This window comes from Oncorhynchus tshawytscha, linkage group LG27 (assembly GCF_018296145.1).
Source record: "Oncorhynchus tshawytscha isolate Ot180627B linkage group LG27, Otsh_v2.0, whole genome shotgun sequence".
Classification (NCBI taxonomy): domain Eukaryota; kingdom Metazoa; phylum Chordata; class Actinopteri; order Salmoniformes; family Salmonidae; genus Oncorhynchus; species Oncorhynchus tshawytscha.
The window spans coordinates 2,966,098-2,986,657 of record NC_056455.1 but is presented as its reverse complement, the minus strand read 5'-3'; the positions used below and the strand labels follow the sequence as shown (position 1 = coordinate 2,986,657).

Genomic DNA, 20,560 nt, shown 5'->3' with positions numbered 1-20,560 from the left:
GCATTGATCGAGTAAGAGTAGCCTATCGCCGTGGGTACAGTAGAAAGAAAGAACAACACACTAGTTCCCACCTGTGCCCCCCCCACTCCCACCCCAGCCACATAAACCAAAGAGGTGAGTGGGAGATATCCTGTTATGTGATGACATGTCTGCACTCTCTAGAGACAATACACCCACGCCACGGGGTTTCCCCTAACCATCAACAGGGGGTGCTGTTGTGCCCTGCAGGTTGGTATGTGGCATGAGTCATCACCTCCCTCCCATCTCTAACCTTCCCAAACACCCCTCGAAACCACCACTCCCTCCGTCCGTCCACTGTGTGTGTGGACAAAAGGGACAGGGCCTTGGTTGCGGAGGCGGGATGATCAAATTGTTGCCACGGGCAACTCGGAATCCTAACACAAGGATGACCCTGGGAGGACTCGGGCCTAATCGAATAAATGGAGGCATTGATAGATGGAGAGAATGAGTCGGAGGGAGGGAGAGAGAGAGAGAGAGAGAGAGAGAGAGAGAGAGAGAGAAAGAAAGAAAGAAAGATGTTTATGACTAACACATCAGAGAGGCTCAATGAGTGAACTGAGTCCACTGGCTGTCCAGGACCTGTGTCCGAAATGGCACCCTATTCCCTATGTAGTGCACTACTTTTTACCACGGCCCTTAGGGCTTTGGACAAAAGTGGTTCACTGTATAGGGAATAGGGTGCCATTTCAGACACGCATAGCTGTTTTATTAGGTAAAGTCCAGGAGAGGTAATGTCCAGGCTCTAGTGGGACTGAAGGCTGAAGGCACCATATGGCAGAGGGAGAGAGCTGATGCAGTATTCAGTGTTTACACAGTCGTCTCCTGATGCATTTCTTAATGACTACCTATGTCATCTGCAGCACCTGCCTAGCTGCTGTTTGCATCATAACACATACACCTCTTTGTGCTTCGCTGGGGTTTGTTTCATAACACATACACAACTCCAACTAATCTGTACAGCTGTTGTTAGGGCACAGTTTTGGGTTCATCCCTTATACACTGGATATATGTGTTGACTGAATAATAGTGTCTGCTACAGTAAAATGACCACATCATATGAAAAAGACTATTTATTTCAAAGATATTAGGAACATAAGAGCAACCAAGATTGAGTTTGACTCCAGATCTATGACTCAGGTTGTGATTTCAGGGTTGATAAGCCAGCACCTACAACAACCTACCACACGCCATCAAAGCTATCCTACTATTGTTCCCGTTCTGACAGGAAGTGGAGTTTGTTGTGTTATTGTTGGATGCGGGGAAAGAGTGAGGAAGCCAGGAGCAGGGTCCCGGGGCGGATACGGGAGGTGTAGGACCACGGCGGTGAAGGAGGAGAAGAGAAGCGAAGGAGAGGGAGGGGAACCACTTGTACCTGAGTCAGAGGATGACTGGCTTAACCAACTCTTTCCGTTACAGAACGCAGATCCTGAGCCAGCGGAGGAAAACACCTGGGACCTGAACGGAGGACAAACAAACACAGGAGAGGAAGCTGAAGGAGGAGAGGCGAGAGGAGAGGAAGAGGCGAGAGGAGAGCTGATGTGAAAGCCATATGGAGCTGTGAGTAGCGCGGAAGGGTGGGGCAGGATTTGGCTGCTCTGTAATGTATGAAAGCAGACCAACGATGGAAAGAGTTCTTATCATAGCTCAAACGTGTTGATTTGACTATCATCCAGGGATCAAAGGTCAATTTGGAATCAAGCCCATCATGCCTGCATTGATTCATGAACCCAGAACCCCAACCTGAAAATGTTGACTTCACAAATGTTTCCGTTTGTACGGGCTAGCAAAATGCACAAGGTGAGTATGCCATGGTGTTGCATTGACAGCTAACTTTATGGTGAGGTGCTACCACTGTGAAATCTGAGGTTAAATAGCAAGGCCCTACATTATAAAACGTAGTCAGTCCCCTGCTCTGTTGTGCATGCAGTCAAGCATCACATCCTTGACACAGTTCTCTGCTACCCCTGTCAAAGTAGGCCCCTGTCAAAGTAGGCCAAACCTTTTCTTTCCACAATGCCGAGAGCTCACATTGTTTTCCGACACAATTTTCATTGTATTTGGAGTGCCAAGAGGGAGCAACCCAATGGAAAGCCCTGCAGGAGAGGAGAGCAGCTGGCTAGGAATGTAGTCAAGCCTTCTGGCTTCACACCTAACAGGTGGCGCACCCTCTCCCTCTCCTCCTTAGAGGTGAGATGTGGATTTCCCCTCTTTCTCTCTCTCTCTTTCCCTCTCTCCCTCTTTAACCACTAACGCTCACTCCTACCCTCTCATTTCCTTCCCTCGCTGGTAAAACATCATGTGTTTTATTTCATGAGGTTCTTCCTCCTCTTGCTTCTTTACCATTCCTCTGCTCTAGGCAGGGAGGTCACTGGCAGGGAGGTCACCGTTTTACAGTGTAGACACCTGTGTTGTGTGTAAGTGTTTGCGTTCAACTAGTTAAGATGCCCTTGATTGATCTTAGTGCAATGGGACCAATGGAATGGTCCCACAAGCCCAAACACTGGGACTCTGTGGTATCTGCACTCCAGGCAGGCTCAACCAAAACAGAAAGTATTTGAAAAATATTGAATATTATTTGAACCCAGGTCTGGCTTGCCCATGGAACTCACTCAATGATCATCATCATCTCTTTACCGGCAGCTGTCTCCCCAAAACGATTTAATAAACGATCATTTCACTTATATATAATGAGGTGTATATAGACACAGGCGTATAAACATGGCAGATATTCGGATGCGGTTACTGCTTTTTGTCTCTTGTGATTATTCCGCAGTGGCTCAGTGCTGTCTGGGCCTGTCTGATTATTTGCTTTGATTGTTGGGTCCTGAGGTAAACCAGTCAACACCTCCTTCTCCACTGTGTGTTTGCATGGTGTGTGTATACACAGTACGTGTGTGTGTGTTGATGTAAGTGCAGATGCGACTTGCTGTGTATAAATGTCTTTCAAGAATCCCAGTTGATCTGACGTCTTTAATTCATGAGATCCTATAAGGATTTTCACTTTAGTTGTGCAGCTGCATGGCAACACTATAAAGGTTTTGGGTTAGGCATTGGGACAAATTAATTATCTCTGTTTTTCAACCTTCTCTGTCTTGTGTTCCTTACTCTCATACCTGTGTCCATGTTACTTGTTTCTCACTTGACCATGTAATGTAAATGCATACAACCATGCAACACCCAATAACGTGCTTTGGGCTTGAACTTGGGGCCCTAAGATGGCATAGCAGTCAGACGTCCTTTGTCCTCGTCTTGTCGTGTCCCGTGTATTTTCTTCGCACATCTTTTTATATATCTTTTTTTCTAAAAATCTTTTTCTTAAAAATCTTAAGCTTACGTCGATCCCGGAGCAAGCATCAATTATTCCGGAGCTAGCCAGCTGAAGAGTTCCATCAGCCACTCCTGGGCTACAATTACCTATCCGGACCCGTTTTAAAGCCGACGCGGAGCCCCACCGGGCCTTTACGACTGGACTACCGACGTTATCTGCCCGAGGGAGTTATCCAACTGGCCCCTCCGTCACGAAGTTACCTGAACGCCCATCTGCGGCCCGCTAATCGTTAGCTTTCTTATCGGCTGCTATCTGAATAGGTCTAATGGACAATTTTCTTGGGTCACTATAACTATTTTGCCAATTGGATTGGTCCCCTCTACCACACGGAACCCCACTAATCTACCGACAGAAAGGGGGTCTACCGACAAGGTGGCTAAAAACAGACCTTCATCCTATGCTAGCTTGCTACCGATGGCCCGGCTAGCTGTCTGAATCGCCGTGACCCCAACCAACCTCACTACTCACTGGACCCTTTTGATCACTCGGCTAAGCATGCCTCTACTTAATGTCAATATGCCTTGTCCATTGCTGTTCTGGTTAGTGTTTATTGGCTTATGTCACTAGCCCTGCTCATTATACCTTATCCAACCTTTCAGTTCCACCACCCACACATGCGATGACATCACCTGGTTTCAATGATGTTTCTAGAGACAATATCTCTCTCATCATCACTCAATGCCCAGGTTTACCTCCACTGTATTCACATCCTACCATACCTTTGTCTGTACATTATACCTTGAAGCTATTTATATCGCCCCAGAAACCTCCTTTTACTCTCTGTTCCGGACGTCCTAGACGACCAATTCTCAAGCCTTTTAGCCGTACCCTTATCCTACTCCTCCTCTGTTCTTCTGGTGATGTAGAGGTGAATCCAGGCCCTGCAGTGCCTAGCTCCACTCCTATTCCCCAGGAGCTCTCTTTTGATGACTTCTGTAACCGTAATAGCCTTGGTTTCATGCATGTTAACATTAGAAGCCTCCTCCCTAAGTTTTTTATTCACTGCTTTAGCACACTCTGCCAACCCGGATGTTCTAGCCGTGTCTGAATCCTGGCTTAGGAAGACCACCAAAAACTCTGAAATCTCCATCCCTAACTACAACATTTTCAGACAAGATAGAACGGCCAAAGAGGGCAGTGTTGCAATCTACTGCAGAGATAGCCTGCAGAGTTCTGTCCGACTATCCAGGTCTGTACCCAAACAATTTGAACTTCTACTTTTAAAAATCCAACTCTCTAAAAACAAGTCTCTCTGTAGTTATAAGGCTGTAAACTCTCCTTCCAGACTCACATCAAACATCTCCAATCCAAAGTTAAATCTAGTATTGGCTTCCTACTTCGCAACAAAGCATCCTTCACTCATGTTGCCAAACATACCCTCATAAAACTGACCATCCTACCGATCCTCGACTTCGGCGATGTCATTTACAAAATAGCCTCCAATACCCTACTCAATAAATTGGATGCAGTCTATCACAGTGCCATCCGTTTTGTCACCAAAGCCCCATATACTACCCACCACTGCAACCTGTAAGCTCTCGTTGGCTGGCCCTCGCTTCATACTCATCGCCAAACCCACTGGCTCCAGGTCATCTACAAGACCCTGCTAGGTAAAGTCCCCCCTTATCTCAGCTCGCTGGTCACCATAGCAGCACCCACCTGTAGCACGCGCTCCAGCAGGTATATCTCTCTGGTCACCCCGAAAACCAATTCTTCCTTTGGCCGCCTCTCCTTCCAGTTCTCTGCTGCCAATGACTGGAACGAACTACAAAAATCTCTGAAACTGGAAACACTTATCTCCCTCACTAGCTTTAAGCACCAGCTGTCAGAGCAGCTCACATATTACTGCACCTGTTCATAGCCCATCTATAATTTAGCCTAACCATCTACCTCTTCCCCTACTGTATTTATTTATTTTGCTCCTTTGCAACCCCATTATTTTTATTTCTACTTTGCACATTTTTCCACTGCAAATCTACCATTCCAGTGTTTTACTTGATATATTGTATTTACTTCGCTACCATGGCCTTTTTTTTGCCTTTACCTCCCTTATCTCACCTCATTTGCTCACATCGTATATAGACTTATTTTTCTACTGTATTATTAGTATGTTTGTTTTACTCCATTTGTAACTCTGTGTTGTTGTATGTGTCGAACTGCTTTGCTTTATCTTGGTCAGGTCAAAATTGTAAATGAGAACTTGTTCTCAACTTGCCTACATGGTTAAATAAAGGTGAAATAAACAAATAAATAATTTTTTTAAACCCACTTTTCAGCGAAAAATAAAAAACACAACATTCATGTGTGAGAATGCATATGATTATAATGCTAAATAAAAATGAACAATATATTGAAACTTGGTAGGCTTTCAGTTTGAAATTGGTTTCAACGTAATCACAGACCCAGCCTCCAGGAATCTAGACCAATAGAAATAGTATTACCAGTACACCACAGAACATTGACTTAAGTGAGAATGTCCGTTCTAATATTGATATTTCTATGCCTAGACCTCCGGTCTTAGAGTGATCTTTCATCTGAAAGGAATACCAGATGAGGGACTATGACACTGACAGTGTCATCAGGAAGCTGCACTCTAAACAGGAAGGACAGCGGTGGGGAGAGTGGAGGTGGGAAGGGAAGAGCCTTCAGACTGACCAGTAGAATACACACCTGTGACCGTCCCTGTTTCTATTTCTGTGGTGGATGTGGCGGTCCCTCCCAGTCAGGCTGTCTCCTGGTCTCCTCTCCACACTCTCTCTCTTTAACTGTTTGGGTAGTTTTGATTAACATTTACATTTATTGAGGTTTGTGTTTATCTCTCCGACAACGCCTGTATGTTGCTCAGACCTGGGAGGTTGGGTGAAGGTTAATCGTAAGTAGGGGGAAGGTTGGGAGGAGGTCAATGGGAGGTTGAGTGGAGTTTTAGGGAATGTTGAAAAGAAGGTTGATGATAGGATGAAATAATGTTGGAGGGATTTTGTTTGGGAGATGGGGGGGGGGTGCAGTGAGGTAATGTGTTTCCTGTCAAAGGAAAGTCTGTATAGGATATTAATATACTGTGGTACATTGTGGAAGCCCCCCCCCCTCAACCAGGATAGGGAGGAGAGGCAGTCAGAGGATATACTGTACAGTCGTGTCCAAAAGTTTTGAGAATGACAAAATATTAATTTTCACAAAGTCTGCTGCCTCAGTTTGTATGATGGCAATTTGCATATACTCACGAATGTTATGAAGAGTGATCAGATGAATTGAAATTAATTGCAAAGTCCCTCTTTGCCATGCAAATGAACTGAATCCCCCAAAAACATTTCCACTGCATTACAGCCCTGCCACAAAAGGACCAGCTGACATCATGTCAGTGATTCTCTCGTTAACACAGGTGTGAGTGTTGATGAGGACAAGGCTGGAGATCACTCTGTCATGCTGATTTAGTTTGAATAACAGACTGGAAGCTTCAGAAGGAGGGTGGTGCTTGGAATCAGTGTTCTTCCTCTGTCAATCATGGTTACCGACAAGGAAATAAGTGCCGTCATCATTGCTTTGCACAAAAAGGGCTTCACAGGCAAGGATATTGCTGCCAGTAAGATTGCACCTAAATCAACCATTTATCGGATCATCAAGAACTTCAAGGAGAGCGGTTCAATTGTTGTGAAGAAGGCTTCAGGGTGCCCAAGAAAGTCGATTCAGCTGCGGGATCGGGGCACCACCAGTACAGAGCTTGCTCAGGAATGGCAGCAGGCAGGTGTGAGTGCATCTGCACGCACAGTGAGGCGAAAACTTTTGGAGGATGGCCTGGTGTCAAGAAGGGCAGCAAAGAAGCCACTTCTCTCCAGGAAAAACATCAGGGACCGACTGATATTCTGCAAAAAAGTACAGGGATTGGACTGCTGAAGACTGGGGTAAAGTCATTTTCTCTGATGAATCCCCTTTCCGATTGTTTGGGGCATCCGGAAAAAAGCTTGTCCGGAGAAGACAAGGTGAGCGCTACCATCAGTCCTGTGTCATGCCAACAGTAAAGCATCCTGAGACCATTCATGTGTGGGGTTGCTTCTCAGCCAAGGGAGTGGGCTCACTCACAATTTTACCTAAGTACACTTCAAAGAAATAAAGAACGGTACCAACACATCCTCCGAGAGCAACTTCTCCCAACCATCCAGGAACAGTTTGGTGACGAACATGCCTTTTCCAGCTTGATGGAGCACCTTGCCATAAGGCAAAAGTGATAACTAAGTGGTTGGAGGAACAAAACATCAATATTTTGGGTCCATGGCCAGGAAATTCCCCAGACCTTAATCCCGTTGAGAACTTGTGATCAATCCTCAAGAGGCGGGTGGACGAACAAATACCCACAAATTCTGACAAACTCCAAGCGTTCATTATGCAAGAATGGGCTGCCCAGAAGTTAATTGACAGCATGCCAGGGCGGATTGCAGAGGTCTTGAAAAAGAAGGGTCACTACAAATATTGACTCTTTACTTCAACTTCAAGTAAATTGTCAATAAAAGCCTTGACACTTATGAAATGCTTATAATTATACTTCAGTATTCCATAGTAACATCTGACAAAAATATCTAAAGACACTGAAGCAGCAAACTTTGTGGAAATTCATATTTGTGTCATTCTCAAAACTTTTGGCCACGACTGCATACTGTACAAGTACTGAGGACAGGTAGTCAAAGGAGGGCTGATATATGTACAATATAAAATGATTACATTGTTGTGGTCCATTCTGTATTTCTGTATAATTCTGTATTTAGAAACCCAATACAGTAACAGTCCCTATTGCACAGATTAAATGTCAGTCCTTAGTAAAGCATGATCTAATCCAAAACCAGTGTTGACATCAGTATAGGGAGGAAAGTGGACACCATCAGCAAACAGAGCACATTGACATCCTGAGACAGCCATGACTGTCATTTACCCTGCAGATCATTGAGGCTTAATATGTTGAGCAGGAAAATGTGGATAACAAGTATTGGCATCATTTCCTCGTCATTTCCTTCCTTTCCTAAGGACCCAATGATCAGTTCAATGGATGTTGGGTGGAGTACGGGCATGTGCAAGACCACAGGACCCTAGTGCAGGCATACGTGTAGCGTGGGAAAATGCCATTTACAGTGGCACAAAAAAGTATTTAGTCAGCCACCAACTGTGCAAGTTCTCCCACTTAAAAAGATGAGAGAGGCCTGTAATTTTCATCATAGGTACACTTCCAACTATGACAGACAAAATGAGAAAAAAAATCCAGAAAATCACATTGTAGGATTTTTAATGAATTTATTTCCAAATTATGGTGGAAAATAAGTATTTGGTCAATAACAAAAGTTTCTCAATACTTTGTTATATACCCTTTGTTGGCAATGTAAGAGGTCAAACATTTTCTGTAAGTCTTCACAAGGTTTTCACACACTGTTGCTGGTATTTTGTCCCATTCCTCCATGCAGATCTCCTCTAGAGCAGTGATGTTTTGGGGCTGTTGCTGGGCAACACGGACTTTCAACTACCTCCAAAGATTTTCTATGGGGTTGAGATCTGGAGACTGTCTAGGCCACTCCAGGACCTTGAAATGCTTCTTACGAAGCCACTCCTTCGTTGCCCGGGCGGTGTGTTTGGGATCATTGTCATGCTGAAAGACCCAGCCACGTTTCATCTTCAATGCCCTTGCTGATGGAAGGAGGTTTTCACTCAAAATCTCACGATACATGGCCCCATTCATTCTTTCCTTTACACGGATCAGTCGTCCTGGTCCCTTTGCAGAAAAACAGCCCCAAAGCATGATGTTTCCACCCCCATGCTTCACAGTAGGTATGGTGTTCTTTGGATGCAACTCAGCATTCTTTGTCCTCCAAACACGACGAGTTGAGTTTTTACCAAAAAGTTATATTTTGGTTTCATCTGACCATATGACATTCTCCCAGTCTTCTTCTGGATCATCCAAATGCTCTCTAGCAAATTTCAGACGGGCCTGGACATGTACTGGCTTAAGCAGGGGGACACGTCTGGCACTGCAGGATTTGAGTCCCTGGCGGCGTAGTGTGTTACTGATGGTAGGCTTTGTTACTTCGGTCCCAGCTCTCTGCAGGCGATTCACTAGGTCCCCCCGTCTGGTTCTGGGATTTTTGCTCACCGTTCTTGTGATCATTTTGTCCCCACGGGGTGAGATCTTGCGTGGAGCCCCAGATCGAGGGAGATTATCAGTGGTCTTGTATGTCTTCCATTTCCTAATAATTGCTCCCACAGTTGATTTCTTCAAACCAAGCTGCTTACCTATTGCAGATTCAGTCTTCCCAGCCTGGTGCAGGTCTACAATTTTGTTTCTGGTGTCCTTTGACAGCTCTTTGGTCTTGGCCATAGTGGAGTTTGGAGTGTGACTGTTTGAGGTTGTGGATAGAGGTGTCTTTTATACTGATAAGTTCAAACAGGTGCCATTAATACAGGTAACGAGTGGAGGACAGAGGAGCCTCTTAAAGAAGAAGTTACAGGTCTGTGAGAGCCAGAAATCTTGCTTGTTTGTAGGTGACCAAATACTTATTTTCCACCATAATATTAAAATTAATTCATAAAAAATCCTACAATGTGATTTTCTCAATTTTTTTTCTCATTTTGTCTGTCATAGTTGAAGTGACCTATGATGAAAATTACAGGCCTCTCTCATCTTTTTAAGTGGCAGAACTTGCACAATTGGTGGATGACTGAATATGTTTTTGCCCCACTGTACATTAGCCAGCATACAGGGAGACATGAAGATAGAAAAACGTTCAGGAGATTAAAAAGTTGCAAATTACTTTGGGCAATTAAGCCTGCAAATATTAGAGGAGCTTGACAGTTGGTTCGTATCCAGAATAATGAATTTGGAAAGGGGAGACTTGTGTTGAAATAACATGCATACCTTCAGGTCTGTGAGCATCTGTGTGAGTTCCTGTCTCATTTCTGCAAATATATCCTTTACCGTCTCTCTCTCTTTGTCTTTTTTAGTTCTTATTATCCCTCTCTATTTGCCTGTCTGGGTAGCCTAATCCTTCACTCCTTCTCCTCTATGCATTACTACAGACACTGTACATTCCAGTAATGCCTGCCTCTCTTCTCTCTCTCTCTTCCTCCCTCTTTTGCGCTCTTTCTTTCTCACTCTCTTTCTCTTTCTCCCTCTCTTTCCCTTTCTCTATCTCTCACTCCCCTCTCCTAGACTCAGTCGTTCTCTTGGCTCTACTTTACAGTGTTCTGCAGAAACATGACTGCCTGGACGGTCAAAAATGTCATGTGTGCCACATTAACTCGGTAGTCTACCTGCTCCGTCACACTCTTCACATCAGCACACACAGCAACTTCACCTCTCTATCGCTGACCAGGAGAACATACTCAGTCAAATGAATGACTGGTAGACACCCTGAAATCCTTTACTGGTGCTTTTTAAAGAAAAAATAGTATCTGATTGTTTTGCTATTTAGTAGTGCTAAACATTTCTGTAAACTACAGTACATGTAGGTGCATCCATGTTTAACGTAAATGGACAAGTCATGGACAAGTAAATTCACCATAATGTAAAGTTCAGTTTGCAGTGAATTTCAAACACAGATTCACCCACAAAGACCAGAAAGGTTTTTCCAATGCCTCGCAAAGAAAGGTGCCTATAAGTAAATGGGTAAACATTTAAAAAGCAGAAATTTAATATCCCTTTGAGCAGTAATTAACTAGACTTTGGATGGCGTATCAATGCACCTAGTCACTACAAAGATACAGGCATCCTTCCTTACTCAGTTGCCGGTAAGGAAGGAAACAAAGTGAAAGAAAAGGAGGAAGCCTGTACAGAATAAAAAATATTCCAAAACATGCATCCTATTTGCAATAAGGCACTAAAGTAAAGCTGCAAAAAATGTTGGAAACAAATGACCTTTATGTCCTGAATACAAAGCGTTATGTTTGAGGCAAATCCAATGCAACACATCACTGAGTACCACTCTTCAGATATTCAAGCATATTGGTGGCTAAATCATGTTGTGGGAATGCTTGTCATCGGCAAGGACTAGGGAGTTGTTTAAGATAAAAAGGAACGGAATAGAGCTAGTGCATTGGCAATATCCTAGAGGAAAACCTGGTTTAGTCTGCTTTCCAACAGACACTGGGAGACAAATTCCCCTTTCAGCAGGACAATAACCTGAAATACAAGACCTGAAAATGGCTGTCTAGCAATGATCAACAACCAACTTGACAGAGCTTGAAGACTTTTTAAAAGAATAATGTGCAAATATTGCACAATCCAGGTGTGCAATGCTCTTAGAGACTTACCTAAAATGACACACAGCAGTAATCACTGCCAAAAGTGATGCTAACATGTATTGACTCAGTGGTGTGAGTACTTATGTAAATTAGATACAGTGCATTCGGAAAGCATTCAGACCCCTTTAACATTTCCACATTTTGTTACGTTACAGCCTTATTCTAAAATTGATTAAATAGTTTTTTCCCTCATCAATCTACACATTACCCCATAATAACAAAGCAAAAACAGTTTTTTAAATTTTTTTGCAAATGTATAAAAAACTGAAATATCACTAGTACATAAGTATTCAGACCCTTTACTCAGTACTTTGTTGAAGCACCTTTGACAGCGATTACAGCCTTGAGTCATCTTGGGTATGACGGTACAAGTGGGCACACCTGTATTTGGGGAGTTTCTCCTGCGTTGTCTTGGCTGTGTGCTTAGGATCATTGTAGGGGCGGCAGGTAGCCTAGTGGTTAGAGCGTTTGACTAGTAACCAGAAGGTTGCAACATCGAATCCCTGAGCTGACAAGGGAAAAATCTGTCGTTCTGCCCCTGAACAAAGCAGTTAACACACTGTTCCTAGGCTGTCATTGAAAATAAGATTTTGTTCTTAACTGACTTGCCTAGTTAAATAAAGGTGAAATACAAAATTGTCCCAGTCTGAGGTTCTGAGCGCTCTGGAGCAGGTTTTCATTAAGGATCTCTTTGTATTTTGCTCCATTCATCTTTGCTTCAATCCTGACTAGTCTTTCAGTCCCTGCCGCTGAAAAACATCCCCACAGCATGATGCTGCCAGCACCATGCTTCACCGAAGGGATGGTGCCAGGTTTCCTCCAGACGTGACGCTTTGCATTCAGGCCAAAGAGTTGGTTTCATCAGACCAGAGAATCTTGTTTCTGAGAGTCTTTAGGTGCCTTTTGGCAAACTCCAAGCAGGCTGTGCCTTTTACTGAGGAGTGGCTTCTGTCTGTCTGGCCACTCTACCATAAAGGCCTGATTGGTGGAGTGCTGCAGAGATGGTTGTCCTTCTGGAAGGATCTCCCATCTCCACAGAGGAACTCTAGAGCTTTGTCAGTGTGTGTAGATCGCCGAGGAAACATTTTTATTTAATCAATTGATTAAATAATGTGGAAAAAGTCAAGGGGTCTGAATACTTTCCGGATGCACTGTATTTCTGTATTTCATTTTCATTACATTTGCAAAAATGTCTAAAAACATGTTTTCACTTTGTCATTATGGGGTATCGTGTGTAGATGGGTAAGACAAAAAAAATCCAGTTAATCCATTTTGAATTTAGGCTGTAACACAACAAAATGTGGAGTAAATCAAGGGCTATGAATACTTTATGAAGGAACTGTAGTTCTGCTGTTGGCTGCTGTGCAGTAATACTTAATCATATGAGCATTTTGTCTGTTTCATAAGAATCATGCATGTAGACCACATTCGTCTATAGCAGTAGTTAACTCACCTGGGGCGAGACGCAAACTATTGCCTGCCAAAGTAATCTTTGCACTATCCTAAAGACCTCTAGACTTGGAATATTTCTACTTGGATGCAAATAAGGCTTTGGCTTGGGCTCAATTGACAACCTGCCCATCTTCTCTCAACGTATACAGAAAACACATCCACATAAGAATTGGTTTTGTCTCAGCCGGGAATTCTAGCCGAATAATTTTTTATTCTCATTTTTATCAAGATAGCTACATTCCTCCATCCAGCGAGGGAACCTGAGCCATGTGAACGGTAATGGTGGTGCTAACATAAAAGGTTGAGCTAATGAATCCCCGCCTTCCATTTGGTGTATTTGATACCCTGTTATCAGCAGGCTAGGCACGTGCTGTGGTAAACCTAGCCCCAAAACTAATGGAGAATCCGTCTGTGGAGGTCCACAAGGCTCCCCACTGAGACATTCTGTCAGTTGGAGCTGGACTGGTCGTGGATCAAGGGCAAGATGAAACAGCATAAGCATGGAATAGGCCAGATATCACCTAGAATCGATTTTTAAATGCTTTATTTAACCTTTATTTAACTAGGCAAGTCACAAATTCTTATTTACAATGACGGCTTACCACGGCCAAACCCTAACCCGGGCGATGCTGGGCCAATTGTGCGCCGCCGTATGGGACTCCCAATCAAGGACGGTGGTCATAGCCTGGAATCGAACCAGGGTCTGTAGTGACACCTCTAGCACTGAGATGAAGTGCCTGAGACTGCTGTGCCACTCGGGAGCCCCAAAATGAATGATATGGCCTGGAATAGGCATGGAATAAACAAGATATGAACAAGTTTTCCATGTGGATATAGATAACACATGGAACAAGGCGATATCCCAAAGTGGCATTGTAGTCCACATTTCTGAATATATTGAAGGGGTCAGGTGCTGCTGATACTTGTGTCAGTGAACTGCTTCATTTTTTACACCAACATCGAAAATAGGCTCCAATTTGTGAACAGTGCCACAGCCTTCACACCCTGTCCTTTATATTCATCTGAGCTCAGTGCAGCATTTCTAGTGTTGATTCGGGTGTTAAATGAATTCTGTTAATAACAAGTGCTATTATTTCCCAGCATGCTCTATTGCAGTTTGATTTTTAGAATTGTTTGTTTCCGTATCTATGTTTTTGCATGCACATTGATTGATTAATTAATCATATGCTACTCAAATATAAATAACATACATTTTTCTAAACTAATCCAATCTGTTACTTGGACTTATTTTAAATGCTTTAGGTAGTCTCATATATTCAGTCATTCTGAATGCAGGTTGTGGGTGAATACAAATTCCAAATGTTGAATATCCCCACTCTGGAATCCAATAGGAATTATACATCACTTTGCAAGCCAGCATAATGTGACTTGCAGGCCTGATATTGCCTATAAACCATGAGTTTCAGGCAACTGTATTTGGGTAAAACTAGGCCCTTAAAATAAGGCCTAATTAAATATGTGTTTTATTGTATTAAATAATATAATTTTAATGATAACATATTCACTTAGGATCTCAATTGGTGGACACAGGCCTGAAAATTAAAACATTGCCTTTGTCACTAACAAATACAGTCATGGTGTTAAATCTACAGTTTACTCGAAAGGCCAGGCACTCTGGAAAATATGAAAATTAGGCTATACACTAAGCAGTGTGTTAATTTAACAATAACATCGTGGACCTGTATAGACACTGGATCAGTGTTAAATTTGGATAATTTGCTATGTAGAAAGGTACAGTGGGGCACCAATTGTGCAAGTTCTCCCACTTAAAAAGATGAGAGAGGCCTGTAATTTTCACCATAGGTACACTTCAACTATGACCGCCAAAATCAGAGAAAAAAATCCAGAAATCACATTGTAGGATTTTTTATGAATTTATTTGCAAAATATGGTGGAAAATAAGTATTTGGTCAATAACAAAGGTTTACCTCAATACTTTGTTATATACCCTTTGTTGGCAATGACAAAGGTCAAATGTTTTCTGTAAGTCTTCACAAGGTTTTCACACACTGTTGCTGGTATTTTGTCCCATTCCTCCATGCAGATCTCCTCTAGAGCGGTGATGTTTTGGGGCTGTTGCTGGGCAACACAGACTTTCAACTCCCTCCAAAGATTTTCTATGGGGTTTAGATCTGGAGACTGGCTAGGCCACTCCAGGACCTTGAAATGCATCTTACGAAGCCACTCCTTCGTTTCCCGGGCGGTGTGTTTGGGATCATTGTCATGCTGAAAGACCCAGCCACGTTTCATCTTCAATGCCCTTGCTGATGGAAGGAGGTTTTCACTCAAAATCTCACAATACATGGCCCCATTCATTCTTTCCTTTACACGGATCAGTCGTCCTGGTCCCTTTGCAGAAAACAGCCCCAAAGCATGAAGTTTCCACCCCCATGCTTCACAGTAGTTATGGTGTTCTTTGGATGCAACTCAGCATTCTTTGTCCTCCAAACACGACGAGTTGAGTTTTTACCAAAAAGTTATATTTTGGTTTCATCTGACCATATGACATTCTCCCAATCTTCTTCTGGATCATCCAAATGCTCTCTAGCAAACTTCAGACGGGCCTGGACATGTACTGGCTTAAGCAGGGGTACACGTCTGGCACTGCAGGATTTTAGTCCCTGGCGGCGTAGTGTGTTACTGATGTTAGGCTTTGTTACTTTGGTCCCAGCTCTCTGCAGGTCATTCACTAGGTCCCCCTGTGTGGTTCTGGGATTTTTGCTCACCGTTCTTGTGATCATTTTGACCCCACAGGGTGAGATCTTGCATGGAGCCCCAGATCGAGGGAGATTATCAGTGGTCTTGTATGTCTTCCATTTCCTAATAATTACTCCCACAGTTGATTTCTTCAAACCAAGCTGCTTACCTATTGCAGATTCAGTCTTCCCAGCCTGGTGCAGGTCTACAATTTTGTTTCTGGTGTCCTTTGACAGCTCTTTGGTCTTGGCCATAGTGGAGTTTGGAGTGTGACTGTTTGAGGTTGTGGACAGGTGTCTTTTATACTGATAACAAGTTCAAACAGGTGCCATTAATATAGGTAACGAGTGGAAGACAGAGGAGAAGTTACAGGTCTGTGAGAGCCAGAAATCTTGCTTGTTTGTAGGTGACCAAATACTTATTTTCCACCATAATTTGCAAATAAATTCATTAAAAATCCTACAATGTGATTTTCTGGCTTTTTTTCTAATTTTGTCTGTCATAGTTGAAGTGTACCTATGATGAAAATTACAGGCCTGTCTCATCTTTTTAAGTGGGAGAACTTGCACAATTGGTGGCTGACTAAATACTTTTTTGCCCCACTGTATATCTTTCATCTTCCAAGGGGGGAAATTGTAGATGAGGGGGAGTACATAAACTGTAGGCCAGGGTTTAGTAGAATACTTAGTAGATGGCTGCAATGCTGGCAATACAGAAAATAATCATACTGTACAATCCTCATGAGACAAATCTTAAGCTATAGCCTCTCATCTTGCAGCTTGAGTGGAGTGTGTGCCTGTATTTGGTTTCCAGGGAGGGATAGACATGGAAATGGAGGAGCAGGTACAGTATAGTATGCATCTGATGAGAGAGGGATTTCCCCACAGACAAGACCAGCACTCAGATCAAACAGAGGATCCTACATCTGCCCGCGTCACAGAGACACCTGGGACCATAACAACTCACATCAAAACCATGAAGGGGAGAGAGAGGCATAAATCATCCTCTACAGAAGTGACAACTTAATAACCACATCACATTCATACTGTATGGAGCATGGACACACATATTCCTACAAAACACACACACACACGTTCATACCAACATACACGTACAGTACATTCTTATACATCTTGCCACATACAGATACGTAACATACATAACATAAAACAGAAAGGTGAACATTTCATGCACGCATACACACAACGATGGATCGTTTTATAAGAGGGATAGTTTTATACACAGCAGATAAATGAACAGCATTCAGCTACATTAAATCTTCAATGTTGAACACCTTTGCACACTCACACTCACTGGCCTTGTCTAGATCCCATTTCCTCCAGAGAGAGCTTTATCGGCCATTGAGAAATGACAGCACTCGCTAAAATATTTGAGGGCTTTTTCTGAGATCCAAAGGGGGTCAAGGGTTCCCGGGATAACTTTTCATTGCTCTTGGTATTTACTTTGATTCCCTTTTTCCCATTGTGGCTAGAGTGGTTAAATAGCTAGCACACTGTATTAAAACGCCTCAATATAAATGTCCTTAATATCAACATAAATATGAATGTTGCTAAGCATTAAATGCTACCCTGTTTTGGGTTTGTTTACTTTTTTCCGTCAGAGTGGGGAGGTTGGTGTAGATTGTTGTTGGCAGTGGAGCCTCGGGCCAGTTCAGAGTTGAGTTAAGGTCAGTCCTCCTGCCTAATTATGGTCCATTAACCTTTGGTGTTGTTCTTACCTCCAGCCCTAACATAGGCCTCGACTCGTATTCCACTTCAGTCCCCCCATTCCCCTCTTAAACCTCTACTCTGACCCCCCACTAGAACCCAAATACTACTTCTTCCCCGACAGAGACTTTTGAGGGTCAAAGTATGATGTCCTCCCTCTCAGACGAGATGGTCTACACAAACAGATCTTAACAGATGTTACAGCTGTTACTGCATGATACGGTTCAGTAATTAAATGACTATCGTGGTTATCTTGTCTCTTATTTCTCTCTCTAATTTACACTCTTCTTTCTCTCTCTCCCTCACTCGGTCTCTCGAACTCACTCGTCCTTTCTCTTTATCTCTCTCTCTCTTTGTCTTTCGTTCGTTCCGTCATTATCATGACTAATACTTCCACCAGTGACTTGACTCATAATGGATATGCCATACAGCTCATGGCCTTGGATAAATGTGTGAACGTTATGTACATAGGACACACACACACACACACACACACACACACACACACACACACATATATATATATATATAATCTAGCTCAACAGCTCAGTTTCCTCCATCGATTGCAGGCAGAACAGAAACAATGGCATCATATTATTCATCAGGCTTTAATTAGGCACCTTCCGGCAGCAGCCCTACTGGTGGTCATGTGTGGTCAGCAGAGACTATGGAACTAGTCTATATTCTTTCAACGCAACCTCCAAAGCAAATGGAGAACTTGGCCATAACTGCAGGCACCACATATTATGGTGTGTGTTTCCATTGTAATTATGGAGTGTGGTGCTGTGTGGAGTTTGGCATGCTTTCTTTGAGGAAGTATAAGGTGACTCCCTACATACTGTATGAAACTGAATTTAAATATAACATAATTATAAAGCTCATATAAATTTGTCCTGAGCTCATGTTTAAGGACAATGATCACGATGTGATACGAGAGCAAATGTCCATAAAGGCAGAGGCTGGACAGGGAATAGAGTTCAGCCTTGACACAGTTTAGCTCATCCAAACTAGCTCATCCAAACTTCACCTCTGGCCCTCTCTTTAAAACCACAATGTTTCACTGAACAGTTTGTCAATCGGGACCGATTCCTCTAACACCCACACACAGCTTCTATGAGCCTCAGCGCAAAATGCCAAACACAGTCACATCTCTGTCTTTGAGCAATGAACATTTCCTCCCTGACCGCAATGTGGTTTTGTCCCTGGCAATTTACAGCAAAGCACTGTATTATTTTCCCATTATATTAATGACATACTTATCTGTTAACAAGTGATGTGGTGTTTCTCAACCCCGTTGCTGAAGCTCACTCTGTGAGCTAGTTCGTTTGGCTGTGACTTCTTCCTCTCTCCTTTCTCCCTTTTCTTTTTCTCTCCTCTTTTTTCCGCTTTCCCTTTCTACAGTATAACGAAAAATATAAAACAAGTGACACATGTTTTAATTTGCAATAATAGAGATGTATCAACAAATCAAATCAACGTGTAAGCATTGCATCCAGTCCATAATGTTGGCTCGCTATTTTGGGGTTTAAGTCTAAGTGAGTCTACGTTTGCTGAGTCACAGGCAGTATTACCCAGAAATGTTCCATAAACATGAGCAGATACTGTAAGGAAAGGTTATAATATCTGAGACAACCCATAATATAGCCCATAATGTCAAAATGGAGTTGTGCTTTTAGACATTTTTTACAAATTATTTAAAAATGAAAAGATGAAATGTCTTGAGTCAATAAGTATTCAACCCCTTTGTTATAGCAAGCCTAAATAAGTTCAGGAGTAAAAATATACTTAACAATTCACATAATAAGTTGCATGGACTCACTCTGTATGCCATAATAGTGTTTAACATTATTTTTGAATGACTACCTCATCTCTGTACACCACATATACAATTATCTGTAAGGTCCCTTAGTCAAGCAGTGAATTTCAAACACAGATTCAACCACAAAGACCAGGGAGGTTTTCCAATGGCTCACAAAGAATGGCACCTATTGGTAGATGGGAAAAAATAAAATAAAAAGCAGACATTGAATATCCCTTTGAGCATGGTAAAAGTTATTAATTACACTTTGGATTGTGAATCAATACACCCAGTCACTACAAAGATACAGGCGTCCTTCCTAACTCAGTTGCCTGAGAGGAAGGACACTGCTCAGGGATTTCATCATGAGGGCAATGGTGACTTTACTACTCTGTGACAGGATAAAACTGAGGATGTATCAACAACATTGTAGTTACTCCACAATATGAACCGAAATGACAGAGTGAAAAGAAGGAATCCTGTACAGAATAAAAATATTCCAAAACATGCATCCTGTTGCAATAAGGCACTAAAGTAGACCTGCAAAAAATGTGGCAAAGAACTTAACTTTATGTCCTGAATACAAAGCGTTATGTTTGGGGAAAATCCAAAGGCAACACATCCCTGAGTACCACTCTTCATATTTTCAAGCATATTGGATGCTGTATCATGTTATGGATATGCTTGTCATCGACAAGGTCTAGGGAGGATTTTAGGATAAAAATGAACGGAAAAGAGTTAGGCACATGAAAATCCTTGAGGACAACTTTTACCCGTAGAGAACAGGCTACTCAGATTGAATGGTGCTCATTTAATGAAGTTAGACCAAAGTTGAATCAATGTATGCAAGGTCACATAATGATAGTATTCTACATAACATAACCAAATATAATAGCATAGTATAACGTTACTGTAAGACAAAAACACCACCGCAATTTTCTTTCATGTCGCCAAAAGTAGGCTATGCTAAAGTACTTAAGTAAAAATACTTTAGAGTACTACTTAAGTAGTTTTTTTGGGGTATCTGTACTTTACTTTACTATTTATATTTTAGATTACTTTTACTTTAATACATTCATAAAGAAAATAATGTACTTTTTACTCTTCTACACTTTCCCTGACACCCAAAAGTACTCGTTACATTTAGAATGCTTAGCTGGACAGGAAAAGTGTCAAATTCATGCACTTATCAAGAGAACATCCCTGCTCATCCCTACTGCCTCTGATTTGGCGGACTCACTA

The 20,560-nt window shown here is 42.5% G+C and overlaps 1 protein-coding gene across 2 annotated transcripts in view; it reads left to right on the top strand.

Moving 5' to 3' along the window:
• LOC112225881 (stress response protein NST1) overlaps positions 1-20,560 on the top strand; it is a 51,363-nt gene that overhangs the window by 12,026 nt on the left and 18,777 nt on the right. For both annotated transcript variants that reach the window (XM_042307332.1, XM_042307331.1), the window contains exon 4: positions 1,438-1,578. The gene's annotated coding sequence lies outside the window, so the exon portion shown is untranslated. The remainder of the gene's footprint in view (positions 1-1,437; positions 1,579-20,560) is intronic.